General features: G+C 29.9%; 1 protein-coding gene across 1 annotated transcript in view; it reads right to left on the bottom strand.

Moving 5' to 3' along the window:
• The window catches only part of LOC112690597, a 63,100-nt gene extending 61,025 nt beyond the window's left edge, over window positions 1-2,075 (bottom strand). The window contains exon 1 of the mRNA XM_025564645.1: window positions 1,809-2,075. The gene's annotated coding sequence lies outside the window, so the exon portion shown is untranslated. The remainder of the gene's footprint in view (window positions 1-1,808) is intronic.
• Window positions 2,076-12,149: the final 10,074 nt, after the last annotated feature.

The following is a 12,149-nucleotide window of genomic DNA, read 5'->3' as shown; positions in this document are numbered from 1 at the left end:
CTAGAGATAAAAACATTAAAATTCAATTGGCGGGGCATCCCATTCGCCCAAGGTTTAATGTACATTTGTACACGATCCGCATAACTGGACAGTCGCCATTATACGAAACAAATTTTATTTTCCATAGTTTTTAAATTCGATTCGAATATGAAATTTCAACACAATGCCACCCGTATATTATTTTTAATCACCGTTGGATATATGTTGCAATGCACAATATGTGAACAATGCATTCTGTACGATCTTGGTCCAGTTTTCGTAGCCTATTATTTTTTTTTCATAACATTTCGTACTTGATTTTATTGTTTAGGTAACGCCAGAAATATAATATATAACTATTTATGAGCCGGCGCACAAATACATTTAATTATTATTCGAGAAAATTACAAGAAGACCTTCACAATTTAACGACACCCTAAAACGTGTATTATAATAATTCCTCTTTTAATTTGTTGTATTACGATACTTATCAAATAAGTTTTTTACCTGAAAATGGTTTTGACCGTTCGGATATTTTGAAATAACAATTATTATTAATTGTTTATACTAAATAGTCTTAATAGGTATCTAATCGATTTAGTTTAATAGTAGTGTCAGATTATAATAACAATAAGTCTATAGTTAACATCCACATATTATAATTTATAGTGTAAGTCAACATGGAAATTTTTATGACTATCATTAGATCGTTAAAATATAATGTTCAAATGTACAACGGAATGATTAAATAATGTTCTTAAGTGTTTATGATTAATTTAAATATGAAATACCCAATGTCATAATACGGCGAAGACCTTTAGGAAAATAATAACGATGACCGTACTAATGAAGTAAACACGAGTTCTTACGCCCGAAATTATAATAATCTAATGCTTGCGACAATAATAACAAAATAAGCACGAAATCGAAAACAACAATGCTTAATTCTAATTTTTGCTTCTAGACATTATAATTAAAAATAAAGTATTTTTTTTTAAACAATTTCCATCCGTTCACCGAGGGAAGGTGTGTTCGATGAACCCCATCACGGCGATGACGAGCCAGCCGTATTCGGTGTACCCTTTAAACCAGCATTCAAGTCGCCCGTTGGTTCATATGAACACATATGAATCGTTGCAAAAAACGGGGACGAGCGTTTAAAATTACACGCGGATCTAAGTATAGTACACTACGCGAATCCATCGCACGGGTATCGCGTTGTCACGATCATAATAATAATAATAATAATAGTAGTAATAATAATGTTCAGGTATCGCCTTACCTTCGTTATCGGTCTTACACGCGTACTCGCAGCAAAAGTATGCATTGATGTCTTTTATTATAATATGCTACTTAAATTCCATACGGTACACAGAAAATTTGAAACTACGAACGAATAGAACACGATGAAAATTTAGACATTTCCCGACACGACAACCGCGGTCTACATGCCTAACCGTGTTCCGCGAGCATTACATCAGCAGAAGTGCACACATTCTATAAAAAAAAAACTTACAGCTACAAAGCCCGCAAGTGAACACTCGCCGTACATCGTGCCGAGTAGCGCAAAATAATTGTTTCTGAACAGTTGACCGACGAGGTAAACCACATGGTATGCACGAAATTCGACACCCGTAACCGAAATGTGGTCACCGATCGTAAGGGATACTACGATAAAACGATTAAATACGTAACTAAGCTAAATAAAGAACATGCGTTTGAAAAAAAAAAAAATCGCGATGCGGTGCAGCGTGAGCCGCAGGTTCTCGAAGGGGTTAAAAGTTTCCTATTAAAACCGTTTTCACGCGGTTATTTCACGTGGTATTTACCTGGTTCGCGTTTCCGTCTTCGTCGTTCTCCGCGTGCACTCGTTCAACGTACAAGTACAAAATATGTCCACGTACACGGCGGCGCAGGGTTGTTCTCGGGAAACAATGGCTTCCGGTGGAGGATAAAAAGCGAATAATTTGCGCGGCGAAAACGGACAAAAGACGAACCCCGGTGAGGGACAGGTGTACGCGCAACGAACGGACTGTTTGTGCGTGTGTACGACGGACGAGACGCGAAGACCGCAGTACCGGGCGGGTAGTAAACGACTGTCGAGACGGACCGATTGTTGTTGCAGCCGCCGCCGTCGCCGCCACCACCGCCGACGCCACATGCAACACGATGGAGCGGGACCGGTTCAGCGGCGCGCAGGCGGTCAGCGGGGGCAGTCGACCGCGGGCTCGTTTCGTGTTTTCCTCGGTGGCGGCGACGGTTGCACGCACGCGCACGCTATTGTACGCCGTCGACAAGTGCGCGCACCGACAACCACGACCACGACCACGGTAAGTTTTCACCATGACGTACGGACTACGGTATTACTTTGTTTTTTCAATTATTTCGACTGTACGTTTACTTATATTAATTTTTATTTTGGTCAAAATCGGTACGCTATTTTACATTGACGATTAATCGAAACCGATTGCGTGTTGTTGTGATAGTAGATTAATACAATTATCTCCGTCACTTGGCGGCGTGGTGACACTAAAATAACAAGGTGGATTATTTGAATCAAGATGCGTTGTAAACAAAAGAAAAATCTAATCTAATCTTTATGCTTCAAGTGATTATTTTAATTTTTCAAGTGTAATTACTGCAATCATTTGTACTCACAAGTTTTTTTTTTTTTTTACTAGACAACATTCGTGCTCCAATCGTCTCCAATTTCGGTTGGTAAAACCATGTGAGCACGGAAACATTGCGACCTCATCCGATCATATAGCTCGTCAATTATACAGGACTCATTTACCCCATGAGTTGTGGTTTGTGCGCACGGGGGTGGCCGGGTGGGCCGCGGCCCCCTGCGGACTCTGGCTTTTTCTTTAATATATGTATATCTGTACTATACAAGATAGCAAACATTTTTACATTTTACATGAGTAAAGTAAAGCCAGTTTTAATCTTATAGTATAGAATTGATATCTGTGAATAAATCTAATAGTTATTAGTTATTAATCAAACTAAACAGAACTTGCATATAATATAAAAATTGAAGATGTAATTGATACATTCAAAAATCTTACTCCTGTGGACAGAAGGATGGAGTTGTAAATAATATAATAATATGTAAATAAGGATTTTTTAGATATAAATTGTATAAGTTTAATTGGTATTTATTTTTAAATTTTCATATTGAATTAAATAATTTATAAAATTTAAAATATTTAATTATACTTGTAGTATTTAGTACAAGAACCTTTGGTTCACTTTTTTTAAAGGGCCCCCCTTGCGGACAAAGTCTACGCACGCCTATGTTTGTGTACGAACTATTTTGAAACTATGCAAGTAATACGCTATAAATGTTTTTTCATACAGACTTTAAAGATATAATAGGAAATCGTATAAAAATACAAAGACATCTTGAAAATTCAAAATGTCATAAATATACAATAATATGCATAACATATTAAACATATTTTTTCTATACACAATCACCAAACTTTTATTATTTTATCAATCAATTAAAAGAATCAATTTTTTTTTTTTTTAATTTGTTTTATTATACAATCTGTAAATATATTTTTACAATGAGCATAAGTTTTGGTAAAATAGAAATAGAATAAAATAAAATAAAATAAAGGGACTGATGATTTGAGCGAAAGAATTAATTTAAAAATAACTTATCAATTAATTATATTATATTTTTGTTTAATTATTTGTATTGACTTGTGTAAATAAATGTTTACAATAGTTAATATAATATTATAAGTAGGTACTACATAATTGATTGTACTCGTATTATGTTATATTATGTATATGTTATATTATAATGAATATCTTCCTCTTACCATTATTAGTGATTAAAATGTGTATAACATTAAAACACGTAGAACAAATTATAGTAATTTTGTATTTGGCCTTAAAAATGCTATAAAAAAAAAGTGCAACTAACAATTAGCAAAATATACGAGAAATTAACACTTTTCATACAAATGTTTAAAAAATAATTTCATCATTAAATAACGTATATATTATTATGTTTATATAGTTTACGAAATAATTTATTAATACAATAAAATATAAAAAAACTTTACGATTAAATGAATACGCAGAGTACTTTTATAGTTCAGTGAGACAATAGATGTCGATTGGGGAAAGGAGAAATTCAAACATTGTGTAGGTCGTCGTTGGACGGGGCTTGTTGTACAGTCATAATTACCTGCAATAAATTTGAAAGGAATGATGAATTGATGAATCATCAAATTCGAAAAATGTTTCCGATAGTGAAGGTCGGACTAACATATATAGAAAATATTTTATATTAAAATAATGATAACTCAAGTTTTTTCGTATTATAATGAAATATTTATGATAACTCTTTTATTCAAAATTAAAATTACAAATCTAAAAATACTAGACTAGAAATTTATTCCATCAAAAAATGATACCGACAATAATTGCATACTTGATTGATGAAACATGAACTATGAATTTTAAATTATGGCTGCCATAAGTTGTATAGTAATATAAAATTTCAACTCCCGAGAATAAAATTATAAACATTTTTAATCATGAAAATATAATTGACAATATACGTGTTGCAATGAGTTATGCCATCACATAAATCTAAGACGATTGTTTAGCAGAATAAATTACTGGAATAAATCTACTGTTTTCGATACAACAACATAACATTTATGGAAATCTGAACAATTTTAATTCACAAAATAAAATAAAAACGTTAATGCAAAAATAAAATTTTCACTGTTTTTTAAAAAGAAATACAATGTATTATTAATATAAATATTACAGTCTTAAAATTTAATATTATTTTATATTAATATGAATCGTTCATCATATAAATTGCTATTTAATTAAAATTTCCATATAAATACTGTTAAAATTAAAAAATTGTGCCTATAATTTATTTTTAATTTTTTTAAAGATTTTTTTCTTTTTTTTTTAACGTTTAGTAAAGATATTACGCCATAATATTGTACTAAAGTCACAAATTGTACTTATTACCAATTAGTGTCTAATTTCTGTTTGTACAATAATTTTTATGATGTAATTACTTTCAAAAACATTAGTACTATGAAAAAAAAAAGTTCGCCATGCATTGGTTTTAAATAGATAAATATTTCGGATGTATAATTTAGGAGCTGGTTTAGAATTATCATATCTTAAAATTTTAAATAAATGATAAATAATTGTGATTGCTTAACTTTAAGCGTAGTGTTTTTCAGTACTGTAGAATTTTATACAGTTAAAGGCTCTTATTTTTACATAGTATTTAAGAAATTAAAATGTTCTTGAAGCTTAAAAATTTTGTAAATTAACCTTTGGTAATATATACGTATTTACTTTCAATTTATATTACTGCATAGCATTTACATGTATTGCCTAAAAATGATGAATCGGAAAACACACACAATTGATAATATACTTTTCTTACATGGCTAAAAATATTGAAAAAAAAAGTATAAATGTGCTATCAAAAGGACCATTAATTTTTCTTTTTAAACATCAATGGACTTTTTTTTATAGCTACACTAAAATTCAGAATAAATACATATTTGAAAAATTCTGATTTAAGTTTCCATACAGTTCTGATGACCAAAAGTGTAATAATAAATGGTCAAGAAGTGCACTGTTTAAGATTCGCCGATGACATTGCACTGGTTGCAAAGAGCGCTAAAGAAATGAACGAGATGCTCAACACCCTTTCTAATATCCTGAACGAATACCACCTGAAAATCAACGCCAAAAAAAACGAAAACAATGACAGTTAGACGAGAACAACACATAGTAAAACCTACAATCAAACTAAGGGATGCGGTCATTGAAGATGTAGAAGAGTTCTATTACCTAGGAAGCTCCATTACTTACGACAACAAATCTACCAACGATGTTAAGAGAAGAATAGCAATGGCCAAAAAAAACATTCAACAGCAAATACAACCTCCTAACTAACAAACACTTTGATTTAAATACAAGGAAGAAATTCATCAAATCATACATTTGGAGTGTGTTATTTTATGGCTGTGAAACTTGGACCATAGGTCAGTATGAAAAAAAAATGGCTAGAAGCTACCGAAATGTGATTTGGAGGAAGATGAACAAGATATCTTTGGTGGAAAGAAAAACCAATGAAATAGTGTTACAAGAAGTAAGAGAGAAAAGGAACATCATGTCTCACATTTTGAAGAGGAAAACGAAACTCATTGGACACCTCATAAGACATAATACCTTCATCAACAACATTTTCGAAGGAAAGATCATGGGGTGAAAAAAAAGAGGACGCCCTAGAACTTCCTACTTCAAAGATCTGATGCTGCTGATGAACACAAGTTCATACTCACAGCTGAAGAACCTAGCAACCAACAGGGAGACATGGCTATCACGACAAAGCGCTGCCTTTAGATAAAAAAAAAAAAACAGTTCTGATTTACAGTATTTAACTTGTCGTCTCCCAATGTATAACTGTAAAATGCTTTACTTCATTATTCAAATGTAATAGACAATTTTCACAAATAATTGGATAACATTTATATTTAGAAATACATACATTATGTAAAATTGCACAGTAGTATAAAATCTGTTCAATATTATAAAGTGGAAATTGTCGAACTATTTTACACAAACAATTATGTGTAATTTAATTTTCTATTTGTCTAAAGAGTATATTATGACACATATATTATGACATATTATTTGTGTATTTACAAATTAAAAATTATCAGTGACTAACAATGTTTAATTAAAAAATTTAATTTACAGTAATTATAGAAATCGTGATTAGAAAATATTAACATTTCTTAAAATTGAAATGTTTTTCTTTTGAGAATCCCGCAGTATTAAACTATGTGAATATTTGTTAGATGCACTATATTCTATTGACAAAATGTTAATCACCACGAGTTACTTATTATAATAACATGGTGCCGTTTAAATACAGTTACTAAAACGACTGGGCCGTTTCGAACACGGTCCCAGGTTCGCACTATGGTTTTGGTCAAATCTGATCTTATCCAAAGTTTTCTGAAGGACATTCGAATTCAATGTTGAGACAATACTTTCGCTTTTCCTCTATGTACCTCCAAGATCTCTGATGTCCACATGGCTCCCTGATTTGTTGTTTACACATTGATGCGGACATACTATATAAAGTACTTCCACGGTTTAACGAAACGTTTCGTACATGACGACTACCATATAATATTTCACCGTATGCTTTACACATGATTTTGACAAGAATTTTTATTTTTTGCCATAAAAAATGTTTTTGTTGTTATATTCCCGTTGAGTCGTATAGTATAGTATGACCATACTATACTTCTAAATTCGTTTACGTATTATACATATTATAGTATAGTATAATATAATTGCATAAATATTAACTCGAAACGTAGCTGTTTTTCAAAAATGAAATTTTGACAAACCATATAATTCCTTCAAATTATATATTGACAGTTGCCAATATTATTATTACGCGGTCTACAACATAATATCGTGTGTGTGATGTATACGATATAACGTTATAAAATCTACCGCTACTTTAAAATGTTACGTGTCGAAGGACGATACACATTATAATTTAGACCCAACGTATGATGGTCTTAACATTAAAAATGTAAATATATAAATAAAATGTATGTAATCTATTGAAAATCAATGCTTAATATATTATTATTATCATCTTACAGTACGGATATATCAAATTTTTTCAGTTTTAGCAATTTGTTGTTTTGCATATTATGATTTCATCCTTCACATTTAACAAAAAAAAAAAAAAAAAATTAATAAATTTTTATTTTCTTTATAATTATTCAGTACAGTCAATAAAAAAATAATAAATCGAACACTTTGTAATATCAGTTATTAAATAATTTCAAGAATCACGCTTAATTTTTACGATGATTATAAAAATATAACACTGAATGTCAATAAAACACCATTGATTATAAATACCACAACACTTGTTCAATACAATACTAAATACTTGTATTTGTAATAAATGATAATACTAAATGGTTGTTCAGTTAAAATTTCCGTGTTGACAAATCAACAATAAGCCCAACAATTAAACGAACAATTAGAGCGCAAATAATAGCGTGTTAACCAATGCAAAGATATTCAAGAAAAAAATGATTCAATGATTTAACGATAAGATTATTTAAGTAAAAATGACATTGCAAAATTTAACATGAAATACTATTATGGCACATTTCGTGACACGTGAATATAATAGTCATGTATTCGAGGAGAACCCCATTTGACCTTATACTACAATAACTTGATTAGTCAATAATAATCCTAAATTATTAATTGTAATCAATGGTGCATTAGAAGGGATGGAGAGACAAAGGGTGCAAATTTACCGGACGTAAATGTTGTTGAGAGACTTAATTGTGTGTGTGTGCGAACCTTGATCGGAAAACGGAAGAAGATATTAGTAATATTATAATTAGGTGTGTTTTTTACTCGTTGATTCCGGAAAACAATTTTTTTCCGGTCTGGTAGAAAAATTCAAAGATTTATCAAACCTTTATTGAACGAAAATCGAATATCGGTATACGTTATACCAGCCAGATTTTTTTCAGATTTCTCATTTCCCATTTTTTTTTTTTTTTTTACATAAATAATCCGTATATCATAAAATATTATTTTATACAATATTAAACGTATCTGAGATTCTACTACCCCATAGGGAATATTTTTTTAAATTAAAAAAATTATTCGATTACTATACAATATCCTATGAATAATTTATAGATTATTTTAAAAAAAAAATGTTTACTATCTCAACGTGTTGCGTACAAATTCAGCACAATAACCCTGTACTAAACAAAAATAGTTAATAAACTGTAAGTAATGTAAGTAACTACGAAGTACTACCAGTAAGTATCTATATAACCTTCAATATTATGCATTTCAGTTCATTATGGTTTTAGATAATATTGAAAAATATTTATATGGTGCAAGGAATACAAATTAAATATAATTAAGCATACATTTTTTTAATTTAAATATTTTGCTGCAGGAACAAGGTAAACATACGTGAATTAATGATTAGTAGTTAATCGAGTTATAAAATTATTTGTAATTTTTTAAATTTAGTGTCTTGCAGCTATTTGAAAAATTTGCCCAATAAGGATGAAGAATTTTAAAAACATAAATAACTAGACTGACAAAGGGAAAAATTTAGCAAAGAATTTTAAAATTAAAGAAAATAGATAAAATAGAACACAATCGGCAATCAAACTTCCCGGATTTTATGCATAATTTATGAGTTTAAAAGTAAATTTAATATCATTAATTATTAATTTAGTATTGCTTACCAATAACAATTTGACATGCCATAAATAATATTGCTATAAAACATTTAAATGGAAATTCTGTTTGAAAAAATTCTGTATTGTTCATTTAAATAAATAATTGTAATTTATTGATTAACTTATTATATTCTATTGTCTTATACTGTTCAAGTGGGCTACATGCATGTTAAGTAACTAATAATAATAATTGCAGTCTATTGTACAAATGAAAATAAGCAGTTATCGATTGAACTGCAGTAATTTAAATTGACAATTAAAAAAAATCTAAATTCTAAGTACTAATATTTTTTCAACCCAACTATTCTATTGGTTATTATCCTTGTAAAACAAGAATAAATAATAATATCGACTAGTTTCAAATTTAGATATCTTCGTTTTCATTGCCAATTGTTATTTAATGTCATACATTACTTCCGCCCGAAAATTTTTAAATTATCAATTTATTGTACTAATACTTGTAGGAAATCGATAATATTCCATAAATTCATTTTTATCAACAGAAAAAAGAATGATAAATTAATAATTTTATATAAGTATATAGGTACATGATTTATTATTTTAATACACATAAGTCGCGAGAATATAACAATTGTTTATTTCTAAATCTTCGCCATTTGTTTCATAACTTACTAATTGTTTTTCAACTATTTGTTTTTTATTCATGGATATAAATGTACACAGTATGTTAAACGACGTTTGCCTAATGCAATAGCGTAGCCCTAGAAACCTATCTAGGGGCTGGATATCCCTTGGCTCATGTACTTATGTACATATTTTATTTAAATAATTAAATTAATTAGCTAATTGCATGCATTGAAAAATAATTTAATATACACTTATAGTAGATAGACAGGTTAGGTATTCGAAAGGAATTAAGAAAAATCTTATAGGTAGTTACAATAGTTCTATTATAGGTACTGCCTCAGTACGAATTTCTACCACTAAAAATGGTATTTAAAATTGCACAATAACAAGGATGACGTTTCCGAGTTTGATCTTTGATATCTTTCGTGTTCACAGTTGACACTACATAGAACTGTAATACATTCAGAGACGTATTTAGAGTTTTGGCGTCTCAGGTAAAATTTTATTGCCACCCCTACACACGTAGGGGTGGCAATAAGATTTTTCAATAAAGATAATATTTATTATCATGGATCTTACGCGATCAACTTTTGATAATATTACCATGAAAATAAGAATCCCTGTGTGGTCACTATGCAAAAATTTAAAATATTAAATTTTTTTGATCGGCGAATGAAAATGGATGATGGAATTTGGTTACAAATAAATTTGCCACTCAGAGCGATGATGCACCTTCGCCCCCCTAAATACGTCCCAGTATATATTGCTCAATATTATACTTCACTGACGTTTACCATACGTTTATGATACTGTGTTTCTGTTAAAAAATGTTTTCAGTCGGTTTATATATATTGTAAGACTATCTATTAAATCGCATCTTTGATACAAGACCGCCACAACTAAAAATGTCGGTTTTGTTTTTAGTTACTAATACTTAATGTTACTAGAATGAAGCTGTTATTTTTATCCACCTAAATCTATACTACCAGAAGTCGTATTCCTGCGATTAAACAATTAGTAATACACATTTTCGTGTCATAAATTAATTTATAAATGTTTGCGATACAAAAAAATAATACTGCCATATTCGTATTTTGACATGTTGGTTTTTTTGCGGAATTGTATATATGACTACCGTCTGCTTCATGTTGATTTCAGTCGTATCAACATAATAATGGAGGAATTAATTATAATATCATATTTATGAAATTCGTTTATAACGTGGCGATTATATGTTAATGATAGTGATAATAATCTGATATTGATTAAAAATTGAAAAACGAATATGTTTTGATTCTATGTAACGTAAGGCTCGTTTATTTCGAACGCTACAATGCAGCAATTTGTTCTGCTAGTAGTTTACAAATCGCGAGTGTACATTCTCTATTGTAATATGTTGTACACTCGATAACAAAATGCCAACATTTTTTTTCCAAAGCCTATTAATAAGCCTATAATATACGTTTATTACTGTGTGTGCGGCGGCATTCTGTGTACTCATAAACATTTACCCGAGCAATCGAAATAATCAAATAAATCATTTTATTAAATTTTTATTTTATTATATAAATATGCGTACTGTAAGATTTAATTATATTTCACCGCAACAATCACACTAAATGTAAAATGTTTTATTTTTATTCTTTTCGTACGGACACGACTTATAACAATTATAATAATAATAATGATATAAAAACACGTTTACGTCCTTCGGAAAGCGAAAATAATAGACGTAATGTACGTTCTGAAATGACGGTGTTGCATTATAATAAAATATAATAATTACGATCTTCATCACGATTATCTCAGTATATGATAATACGAAATATTCATAAAATAATCACAGAACTAATTCACTCATTCCAACTGAATCTCAAAATTCATGCTCGGGATTTTCTTGTACAGATAAAATCAATCGTTTTCAGTACACCTTATTTTAGTAACAGTCGTATATGTGAGTGTGTGTTCGTGTGTGTTTAAGAACAAAATGACTATCATTACAATTATACTATTGGACGTTCAAAAAATAAACAAAACCATCGTCGGTGGCATGTCACAATCTTATTGTAATATTCGATATCCTACGCGTCGTTCCGCGTGCCACATACAGTTCACATGAATGTAGTGATTGATAGCAGCTTGACTTTCGCCTGGTGCGCGAATTTTACAAAAAGTAACTGTTCAACATAGTAGAAATAACAATGATATTATAGCAAGATGTATCATTTGTAAGAACATCTAGCAGATATCACTAGATGTATG

The sequence above is a fragment of the Sipha flava genome, unplaced genomic scaffold, assembly GCF_003268045.1.
Source record: "Sipha flava isolate LNK unplaced genomic scaffold, YSA_version1 50_pilon_pilon, whole genome shotgun sequence".
Lineage (NCBI taxonomy): Eukaryota > Metazoa > Arthropoda > Insecta > Hemiptera > Aphididae > Sipha > Sipha flava.
This window is presented reverse-complemented; position numbering and strand designations above follow the sequence as displayed.